Here is a 12,038-nt window from a genome sequence, read left to right on the forward strand (position 1 = left end):
AGTAAGCAACGATTTACATCAGTTTCCCAAGTCTCCAATTCTCACAGGGTCATGCAGAGGGGCCCAGGTGGATGTGCTATGCACTCAGTACACCGTTGCGTCACAGCCAAGCAATGCTGGCCCTGGGGAATTCACATCTTCTGTAGCCAGCTCACTCTTTGTTCCAGAAGGAGATATCTCTGCATCCCTCAAGGCGGTGGCCTGCAACTCAGTTCTAAATAATTGCACAGGAGAAAAGCAGTCGGGGCCTTGCATTCTTGGCATACCCAACAAGAACAAGCAGGGATGCTCAGGCTCCTAACAGCACAATGCTCAGAGAGAAAGTAGGTCACCTCTCCTTCCACACGAAGTGGGCGACAAGCTGTACTGCCCAAAGTTTCACCCCTAGGAACACTTTCCATCACCATTCTTTCATGAGCATAGAATGCACCTACCATTCATTTTTAGGTGGCACCAGGAAACTGCATAAAACAGGCCTGTTCCTATCTCTGTTAACCAATCATAGGGAACACTCCAGGAAGCCATAAATGTGGGTTAAATGAGAAAGAAACCAGTAGAAAGGCATGCCATGGGAGTATTAAGCACTTCTTAGGTCTACTTGTGCCTTCCAAACAGTGTGGTCCCGAACTCACATATAGCATTGTCATTTTCTATGGCAATAGTGCTGTGAACATTCACCCTTACTCTCCATGGGCATTTTCACTGGCAAACCTCGGTCTCCTTCCACCTTCCAGCTCTCCTGTCCTTGTTTCCCTTTGAGTGGATGCACCCACGAGCTGGAGGGCAAGAAAACCTGTCGGCGTGATTCCTTTCTGGGGCACACAGCAGATAGAGAAGGGTGGAGGGAGTCTGGAAGGGCAAATGGAAGATATCCAGCACAGCCCATAAATGGCATTGATGTCACTGGTGTGCTTTTCTAAAACATCAAGCCAGTCTTGGTAAAGTTCCAAACAAAACAGCACACACTCCTTTCAATTTACACAGTAGTTCCGTTCCTGGAAAATTCCATGTATATTAAAATGTGCAAAAAATACTTTGAGTTATGCTTGCTTCAGCAGTAATATGCTAAAATTGGAATTAGACAAAGAAGATAAGCATGGCACCCACACTAGAATGATGTGCAAATTTGTGAAAGTACTACATGTTTAAAAATGTTAGAAAAGGAAAAAAGAGGACTTTAAGTTTACATATAAAGCCAGGTTAGGTTTTAGATAATTTAGATAATTATAAATAGGTTATTAATAAACATGACTATCTCGAGGGTATATAAAAATTATGTGAGATGTAGAAAAGTTCTTCCTGCAGGAAGGTCACATGCATTGAAGAACATGTGACATTCTTGGCTCCTGTCCACTAAATGCCAGGAGATCTCTTTCATTCACTGTAACAACCAAAACAGCCCCACATGTTTTCAAAGCACATCCCTAGGTGGTGCTGCCCCTATGGTAAAATACTTGGATACTCCACCTACTTAGTGTCTGGGTAATACTGAATGGGGGAAATAACTTCTCCATTCCCAGGTCCCATTCAGTCCAATATACAGAAGTCTCTGACCCAGCCATCAAACACTTGCTGCAACGAGTGACTGGGTTCCTACCTCCCATGTGGGAAATTTGGATTGCATTCCCAGCTTGCAGCTTCGGGGGAATGAGCCAGTAGATGGGATCAATTTCTCTCTTTCCCTCTCAAATAAATCAATAAGCAATAAAACTTTCTTTCTTTCTTTTTTTTTTTTTTTTTTTTTTTTTTTTTTTGACAGCCAGAGTGAACAGTGAGAGAGAGAGACAGAGAAAGGTCTTCCTTTTGCCGTTGGTTCACCCCCCAATGGCCGCTGAGGCTGGCACGCTGCGGCCGGCGCACCGCGCTGATCCGAAGCCAGGAGCCAGGTGCTTCTCCTGGTCTCCCATGCGGGTGCAGAGCCCAAGCACTTGGCCCATCCTCCACTGCCTTCCCGGGCCACAGCAGAGAGCTGGCCAGGAAGAGGAGTGACCGGGACAGAACCCAGCGCCCCGACCGGGACTAGAACCCGGTGTGCCGGCGCCGCAGGCGGAAGATCAGCCTATTGAGCCACAGCGCCGGCCAGCAATAAAACTTTTAAAAAACTCTTTCTGCCATTTCTGACAACATATAAATGTGAATTGTAATTTTCTGATTTAGTATAAAGTAAAAAAACAAAAAACTGATTACACGTGAAGCTCACATTTCATATTAAGCCAGATAAGAGTTTATAAATAACCACATATCATGTCGTTTGATATTAAACTATAACATTTCCTATTTTTAACTTACACATTTTAAGTAATTCATATACATTATATAAAATCAGAAAATGCAGACATGAAAACAAAAAACAAAAACACATTTTGTAGTAGAATGGCCCCTAAAGATGTCTACAACCTAATCTCTGGAAAGCAAAGGACTCTGCGGACGTGATTAAGTTAAAGGTCTGGGACCAACGCTGTGGCGCAGCGGGTTAATGCCCTGGCCTGCAGTGCTGGCATCCCATATGGGCGCCGGTTCGAGATCTGGCTGCTCCACCTCCCATCCAGCTCTCTGCTATGGCTTGGGAAAGCAGTAGATTTTAGCAGATTCCTGAGGAATCTGCTAAAAATACAAATTAGAGTCAATGAACAAGCTCAGCAATGTGGCAGGTTATAAAATCAACATAAAAAATCATGTGAATTTCTATACACTAGTAACGAAGAATCCAAAAATCAAATTAAGAAAGCAATTATATTTATAATAGCAACAGAAAGAATAAAACACCTAGGAATAAGTTTTCAAAAATAAGTGCAGGGGTTGGCACTGTGGTGCAGCAGGTTAAAGCCCCAGCCTGTAGCCCCGGCATCCCATATGAGTGCCAGTTCGAGTCCCGGCTGCTCCTCTTCCGATCCCGCTCTCTGCTATGGCCTGGGAAAGCAGCAGAAGATGCCCCAAGTCCTTGGGCCCCTGCACCCGCGTGGGAGACCCAGAGGAAGCTCTTAGCTCCTGGCTTTGGATTGGTGCAGCTCCGGCTGTTGCGGCCAACTGGGGAGTGAACCAGCAGATGGAAGACCTCTCTCCCTTTCTCTCTCTCTCTCTCTCTCTCTTACTCTCCTCTCTCTCTGTGTAACTCTGACTTTCAAATAAATAAATATTTTTTTTTAATTTTTGACAGGCAGAGAGCACAGAAAGAGAGAGACAGAGAGAAAGGTCTTCCTTTTGTCGTTGGTTCACCCCCCAATGGCTGCTGCAGCTGGCGTGCTGCAGCAGGCGCACTGCGCTGATCCAAAGGCAGGAGCCAGGCGGTTCTCCTGGTCTCCCATGGGGCGCAGGGCCCAAGGACTTGGGCCATCCTCCACTGCACTCCCTGGCCATAGCAGAGAGCTAGCCTGGAAGAGGGGCAACCGGGAAAGAATCCAGCGCCCCAAGCGGGACTAAGAACCTGGTGTGCCGGCGCCGCTAGGTGGAGGATTAGCCTGTTGAGCCATGGCACCGGCCCAATAAATAAATCTTAAAAGAAACATTAAAGGTCTTAAATTTTTTTTTTTTGTTTAATTGAAAGGCAGAGAGAGTGCACGAAAGAGGTAGACACAGAGAGATCTTCACCTGCTGGTTCACTTCCCAAAAGCCCACAACAGCCAGTTGTGAGGCAGAGGGAAGCCAGAAGCCAGAAGCACAATCCAGGTTTCTCACTATTTGAGCCTGCACCTACAGGGTCCCAGGGTGTGCCTTAGCAGGAAGTTGGAATCAGAAGCAGAATCAGGACTCAATACCAGGCACTCAAATATGGGGTACAGGTGTGCCAAGCAGTGTCTTAACTGCTGTGCCAAATGCCCAACCCTATGTGTGTACTTTTTGCAAAAATGGGTCATGGTTGTACATATGATGTTGTAGCCTTTGTTTAGTTAACAAACTCCACCTGTCCATCTATCCATTTCACCAACTACTTAGACTATTAAACATTTCCTAGATGACACAAATGACTTTAACAATTGTTTGGCCCAAACCAGGATCTGTTCAAAGGACCACACACAGCATCTAATCATTTAGGTCCTTTATGTTATGTGAACTATTGAAGAGATTGCCCAATAGTTGTTCCTTTTGGGTTTCTACCACGAGTTGCTACCGTGTGGTTAGAAATGTGTTCTTCTATCCCAGTATTTCCTGTAATACTTTTAGAGGTGATGAGTAGTCATGTTGAATCATATCAGCAGATAAATAATAAATCAATTTGAGCTTGATTACTGGATTACCATGATGACTGCCAAATCCCTTTACTTTAGTTATATTCTTGCTTCAAAGCTAAGAAGTGATCTATTGCTACTTCTGCATTTTAAAAATAGCCAGTTGTCTTTTTAAAAGATTTTTTAAAATTTTTATTTGAAAGTCAGAGTTAGAGAGAAACAAAGAGAGACAAAAAGTGAGAGATTTTCCATTCAGTGGTTCACTCTCCAGATGGCTGCAATGGCCAGGGCTAGGCCAGGCTGAAGCCAGGAGCCCAGACCTTCTTCCAGGTTTTCCCTCATGGATACAGGGGCCCAAACACTTGGGCCATTTTCTACTGCTTTCCCAGCCCATAAGCAGAGAGCTGGATCAGAAGTTGAGCAGCCAGGACTGGAACTGGTACACACATGGGATGCCATCATTGCAGGCTGCGGTTTAACCCACTGCTTCAAAACACTGGCCCCCAAAACAGTATTTTCCAACAGCATTATGTCCAGTAGCAGTTTCTCTACTGAATAAGACTTGACAGAAAATATTGTAAAATAACCCACAACAACTCCTGTAAAGGGTCAGTAAATACTGCAATGATTTATTTTATAGAAAGTAGCTGGGCTAGGGGCCAGTGCTGTGGCGCAGCGGGTTAACACCCTGGCCTGAAGCAATGGCATTCCATATGGGTGCTGGTTCTAGTCCCGGCTGCTCCACTTCCAATCCAGCTCTCTGCTATGGCCTGGAAAAGCAGCAGACGATGGCCCAAATCCGTGGGCCCCTGCACCCACATTGGAGACCTGGAAGAAGCTCCTTGCTCCTGGCTTCGAATTGGCGCAGTTCTGGCCATTGCAGCCAACTGGGGAATGAACCATCGAATGGAAGACCTCTCTCTCTCTCTCTCTCTCTCTCTCTCTCTCTCTCTCTGCCTCTCCTCTCTCTGTGTAACTCTGACTCTCAAGTAAAAAATAAATAAATCTTTAAAAAAAAAAGAAAGTAAGTAGCTGGGCTGGATTTATAGAAGCCTGAGGAAGAATGAGTAAGTTCTCCTAAACAAAAATATCATACTGGGGTCAGTGTTGTGGTGCAGTGGGTTAAACCACTGCTTCGGATGCCTGAACCTGCATCCCATATCAGAGTATTCAAGTTCCACCTCTGCTTCTGATGCAGCTTCCTCCTAATTCACACTCTGGGAGACAGCAGATGATGGCTCAAGTATGTGGGTCCTTGCCACCAATGTGGGAGACCCAGATGGAGTTCTTTGGCCTGGCCCAACCTTATCTGTTGTAAACAGATAAGTTGTTCAGCCTTTCAAATAAATAAAAATACATTTAAATATTTTTTAAATCATACTAAATAAAAGATTAAGTCAAAGACTTTTCTAGCACATGTTCCCTAAAACTATTCTATGTCATGAAACTGTTTTCTATGGATTAATAATACTTCAAAGAGGCTGAAAGATCCTTAGGAAAGGAAAGATCTGGGTTTTATTTGCATATTCTCAGAACAAGTATAGAACCTAGTACATTAACTGAGATAATGTTAAATAGTGAGGGGATAGTTGAAGGGAAGGAGAGAGGATGGAAGGAGAGAAAAGCATGCCCTTACGTTACCCTAAAATATATTGAAATAGCTTAAGAAGAATAAAGAAGTGTGAAGCAAGAGAGCAGTGAAGAAGTTAGCCAAAATATCTGTGAAGGTTGCAGATTTCCATGAGGCAAGGGAAGAAACAGGTATTGGTTAGATGTAAGCCCAGAAATGAGGATTATGTGCACTACGGGTACAAGCTCTGTTTGAACATTTTGGACTCCTCATTATTTTGTGTTTAAAGGGGGGATTTGTCAGGTCTTTGAGATCATGAGAAACTGGAGATCTATAAGCCCAGATCTCACAACCTACCCAGTTTCTGGGCCAAAAAAACAACCTGAGTCAAAGCAGAGGTGTTTAGGCTCAACAAGGACAATACTGCCCCTCCATGGAACATTTTAGGAGTTTCAGTTTGTTTGTTTTTTCCACATTGGAGTGAAACTGCTATTAGGATAAAGAGATTTGTAAAGGCCAGAGTTGTGGCACAACAGGTTAAGCCGCCGCTTGTGATGCCAGCATCTTGGCTGCTCAACTTCCACTCCAACTTCTCGGTCATGTGCATGGGAAAGCAGTGAAAGATGGCTTGAATGCTTGGGCCCTGCCACCCATATGGAAAATAGCTCACTCTCTGTCTCTCAGTCTTTATCTTTAACTCTGTCTTTCAAATAATCCAATAAAATTTAAAAATAATAAGAAAACACATGTAAGAGAAAAATGTTTTAGCATTAAGAAATGAAATCACATACTTTAAAAAATTATTTATCTATTTGAGAGGGAGAGAGAGAAAGAAAGAGAAAGTGCTCCCCACCATTGGTTCACTCCCCAAATGGCTGCAATGGCCAGGGCTGGGCGAGGCTGAAGCCAAGAGCCTGGAACTCCAACTGGGTCTCCCAAGGGGGTGTTGGGAATACAATTACTTGAGTTATCACCTGGTACTCTGATGTGGAATTCGAGCATCTTAATCACTAGGCTAAGTCCCCACTCCCTAGAAATGAAAATTAGATCGTTAGCAGACACCAGCCAACAACTGATGCCAGAAGACAGTGGAATAAGGAAAAAAGGAAATTATTAGTAACCTAGGGTTTTATATGCATGTAAATTATCTTCTGAGTTAAAGGCAAAATAGAAACATTTACAGACAGATAACAAAGTAGAATTTACTATTTGCAGACTCACTGAAAGAAATACTGCGGGGCCAGTGCTGTAGTATAGCAGGTTAAGCCACTGTCTGCAGCGCCAGCATCCCATATGGGCACTGGTTTGAGTCGCGGCTGTTCCATTTCCGATCCAGCTCTCTGCTATGGCCTGAGAAAGCAGCAGAAGATGGCCCAAGTCCTTGGGCCCCTGCACCCGCATGGGAGACCTGGAAGAAGCTCCTGGATCCTGGCTTTGGATCCGCGCAGCTCCAGTCATTATGGTCATCTGGAATGACCAGCGGATGGAAGACCTCTCTCTCTCTCTGTCTCTCCTCTCTTTGTGTAACTCTTTCAAATAAATGAATAAATTAAAAAAAAAAAAAAAAAGATGGCCCAAGTGCTTGGGCTGCTGCACCCACGTGGGAGACCCGGAAGAAGCTCCTGGCTCCTGGTTTCAGATCCGTGTGCAGCTCCGGCTATTGTAGCCATTTGGTGAGTGAACCAGTGGATGGAAAATCTCTCCCCCTCCCTCTCCCTCTCTGCCTCTGCCTCTCAAATAAATAAATCTTTTCTTAATAAATAAATAAATCTTATTTGAAAGGCAGAGTTACACAGAGAGAGAAGGAGAGGCAGAGAGAGAGAGAGAGAGAGGTCTTCCATCTGCTGGTTCACTCCCCAGATGGCCTCACGGCCGCACTGTGCTGATCTGAAACTAGGAGCCAGGAGTTTTTTCTGGATCTCCCACGCGGATGCAGGGGCCCAAGGACTTGGACCATCTCCTACTGCTTTCCCAGGCCATAGCAGAGAGCTGGATCGGAAGTGGAGCAGCCAGGTCTCCAACTGGCACCCATATGGGATGCCAGCACTGCACCTGCTACGCCACAGCACTGGCTCCTAAATCTTTTTAAAAAACAGTGGATGTACTGATTTTTGGTGCCAGCAAAGATGGACTCAGCCCACTATAATCTATCTTTCCTACTTATAACAACTAAAACCTCTGAAGAAAAAGCAAAAAGGAACTACCTGATAACTCTGAAAAGAAGGCAACAGGTGGGTTGGGAAGCAAAGTCAAAACTTGACATGTCTTGTACAAGGGTGAGCCGCCTATTCTCTTCCAATACTTACCTGATAGGCGGTCTCCAGTAGAGTTGATCTAAGCAATGCAAAGAGAAAAACTCTGAGGAATCCCATCCTTCTGGTCAGAGGACTGAGTAAGAGGGCCTCACAACTCTGTACAGTGTGGAAGGAATCACAAAGAGGAGAGAATCAAAAACAGGGAATCTAACAGCACAAATCCCAGGCTCACCTCTGAGTTGAGCATGCACGAGTTGGACCCAAAGCGACAGAGCACAGGCTGAGAACTGAACTACAATATAAATCAGTACTTAAACTAACCCCCGAATGGAAGCAAAGGCTTTGAAAACTCAGCTGACCTGAGAACAAATGCACACAAGGTGAACTAGAACTTGGGGTTTGTACCTATTCAGGTTGATTGCCTGACTTTTTAAAAAACTGCATTCACAGAGGACTTCAATAGGCACAGATTCTTTAAAAAAAAAGATTTATTTTATTTATTTGAAAGGCAGAATTAATAGAGAGAGGGAGAGACAGAGAGATGTCCTCTACCTGCTGGTTCACTCCCCAAATGGCTGCAATGGCCGGGGTTGGACCAAGCTGAAGCCAGGAACCAGGAGCTTCTTCCAGGTCTCCCACATGGGTGGCAGGGGTTCAAATACTTGGGCCCTTTTCTGCTGCTTTTTCCCAGGCCATAGCAGAGAGCTGCCTCAGAAGTGGAGCAGCCGGGACATGAACCAGAGCCTATATAAGCATTGCAGACAGCAGCTTAACCCACTATGCTACAACATTGGCCCCTGGGAACACATCGTTCCCTTCCCCCTCCTACTTCTCCCTCCTCCTCTGATTGACTGACTGATTGATTGATTGATTTCAAAGGCAGAGCTACAGAGAGAGAGAGAGGGAGAGAGAGAGAGAAGACACAGAAAGAAGGATCTTCCATCTGCTGGCTCATTCCTCAAATGGCTGCAACAGCCAGGACTGGGCCAGGCTGAGGCCAAGAGCCTGGAACTCCATCCAGGTCTCCCATGTGGGTGCAGGGGCCCAAGCAGTTGGGTCATCTGCTTTCCCAGGTGCATTAGCAGGTAGCTGGATCATAAGTGGAGCTGCTGGGACTTGAACTGGTGCCAATGTGGGATGCTGGCACTTCAGATGGTGGCTTTACCCACTATACCACAGTGTTGACCCCTGTGAACAGATTCTTACAAACATAATAATCAAATTTCCAATATACAATCCAAAATTATGAGGCATACAAAGAACCAAGCAAATGTCAGTAATTCTCAAGGGAAAAGGCATTCAACAGATGCCAAATTCAAGATAATTCAGTTGTTGAAATTAACGAAGACTTTAAAGCAGGCATTACAATTATGCTATGTGAGGTCAAGGTAAACAGCCCTTAAATAATTGAAAAATATAATTCTCAACAGAATAAAAAGAAACTATAAAAAATCACCAAATGAGAACTTTAGAGTATAAAAATACAATATATGATAGCACAGTGAAACAGGCTGTATGATACTATAACAATGAATACACATCACTCATTATACATTTGTCTATACCCAGAGAATGCACAATACATTTACTAATGTAGACTATGGACTTTGGCTGCCTATGTTTATCAATGTAGGTTCATCAATTGCAACAAATGTATACTTTTTTTTTTAATCTTTTTTTTTCTTTTTTGACAGGCAGAGTGGACAGTGAGAGAGAGAGAGACAGAGAGAAAGGTCTTCCTTTTTGCCGTTGGTTCACCCTCCAATGGCCGCCGCGGTAGCACGCTGCGGCCGGCGCACCGCGCTGATCCGATGGCAGGAGCCAGGTGCTTCTCCTGGTCTCCCATGGGGTGCAGGGCCCAAGGATTGAGCCATCCTCCACTGCACTCCCGGGCCACAGCAGAGAGCTGGCCTGGAAGAGGGGCAACCGGGACAGGATCGGTGCCCCGACCGGGACTAGAACCCGGTGTGCCGGCACCGCAAGGCGGAGGATTAGCCTAGTGAGCCACAGCGCCAGCCAACAAATGTATACTTTGATGGGGAATGCTGATAATGGAGGAGTCTAACACATGTGCAGAGGCAGGGGACATACAGGAAATCTTTATACTCACTTCTTAATTTTGTTGTGAACCTACAACTTCTCTTTAAAAAGTCTTTCTTAAAAAATGAATCAAAAAAGAAATAATATATTAAATAAAAATTCACTAGAGGGCTTCAATAGCAGAAATAGCTATAGATTAGTCAAGACTCTCTCTGGAAACAGAACTAATTATATATACATATGTGTGTGTGTGTGTGGGTGTGTGTATACTCAAAATCTATAAGGCAGACCAGTAGGCTAGAGCCTGCAGGGAAAAGCTGATGCTACAATCTTGAATCCAAAGGCTGACTGAACACAGAATCTTTCTTCCTCAGAGAAAGTCAGTATTTACTCTTAAGACCTTCTACTGATTAGATGAGGCCCACCTAAATTATAGAGAAGAATCTGCTTTATTCAACATCTGCTGATTTAAATGCCAATCACATCTAAAATAACACCTTCACATCTAGACTAGTGTTTGAGCAAACACTGTATACTGAACTGTGTTAACTGTGTTAACTGTGTTAATTGTGTTAACCACTACAGATGACAAAGTCAGTGGGTATGAAGACAGACCAATAGAAATCATCCAATCTAAATAATGAAAAGAAAGAAAGAAAATTGAACAAATTTAATGGCGTCTCAAGCCTGTGAAGAAAATATCTAAAAGGTCTATGCTTGAGGCACTGAAGTCCCAGGAAAATAAGAGATTGGTGTACAAAAATATTTGAAGAAATTACAACTGAAAACTTCTGAAATTTAGAGAAAGATGAACTTTCAGATTCAAGAGAAAACCAAAACAAGATAAACTTATCAAAAATTGTTCATTTTTTTAAAATTACACATGACATAGGGTTGGTGCTGTAGCATCGTATGCTAAGCTTCTGCTTGCAGCACCGGCATCTCATATGGTTTATGTCCCCGCTATTCCTCTTCCAATCCAGCTCTCTGCTATGGCCTGGGAAAGCAGTGGAGGATGGCCCAAGTCCTTGGGCCCTTGCACCTGTGTGGGAGACCTGGAGGAAGCTCCTGGCTCCTGGCTTCAAATTGGCTCACCTCTGGCCATTGCAGCCATTTGGGGAGTGAACCAACGGATGGAAGAACTTTCTCTCCGTCTCTTCCTCTCTCTCTCTGTAACTCTACCTCTCAAATAAATAAATAAAGCTTTAAAAAATTATACATGACACACTTACAAAAAATAATCATATATAAATAACAAAAGTCTCAACAAATTTCAAAAGCTCAATATTAAACAAATCTCACACTATAATAGAAAAAATATATATAGTTTTTTAAAACATTGGACAGACATTTCGCCTAGCAGTTAAGATGCCAATTAAGACACCAGCATCTTTATTGGAGTACCTGGGTTTGAGTCCTGGTACCAGCTCCCAATTCCAGCTTGCTGATAATGTGAAAGCTGGGAGGCAGCAGATGATCACTCAAGTAGTTGAATCCCAGCAACCTCCATGGGAGACCTGGATTGAGCTCCCAGCTCCTGACTTCACTCCAGCCTAGCCTCAGCTGTTGTGGGCATTTGAACAGTGGACCAGTTGATGGGAGCCATATATGTATGTCTGTCTGTCTGTCTCTCTCTCCTTCCTTCCCAAAACATTAAAAATAAATATTTAGAACACTGAAATGCTATTAAATAATGCATGAGTTGAAGAGTAAATCATGATTAGCAAAGGATTTTTTGATATGACACCAAAGGCACAAGCAATAAAAGAAAACTTAGATTAATTGATATTTACCAAAATTTAAAACTTCTGTGTTTCAAAGAATACAACAAAGTACACAGAAATCCACAAAATGGGACATCATGTTTTCAAATTATAAATCTCATAAAGTACTTATATATAAAACAATGAACTCTTAAAATTCAATAATAAAAAGACAACCCAACATTTTGAAAAGGGCAATGGATCTGAAGAAGATCTATATTTTTCCAAGGAATACACAAATGTG

At 43.6% G+C, this 12,038-nt stretch overlaps 1 non-coding gene across 1 annotated transcript; it reads left to right on the top strand.

The window, feature by feature from the left end:
* The first annotated feature begins 1,043 nt into the window (after positions 1-1,043).
* On the top strand, positions 1,044-1,147 carry LOC133753882 (U6 spliceosomal RNA). Its single transcript, XR_009865120.1, has one exon. It is a non-coding gene; the product is annotated as a U6 spliceosomal RNA (small nuclear RNA).
* Positions 1,148-12,038: the final 10,891 nt, after the last annotated feature.

Source organism: Lepus europaeus, chromosome X (assembly GCF_033115175.1).
Source record: "Lepus europaeus isolate LE1 chromosome X, mLepTim1.pri, whole genome shotgun sequence".
Taxonomy (NCBI): domain Eukaryota; kingdom Metazoa; phylum Chordata; class Mammalia; order Lagomorpha; family Leporidae; genus Lepus; species Lepus europaeus.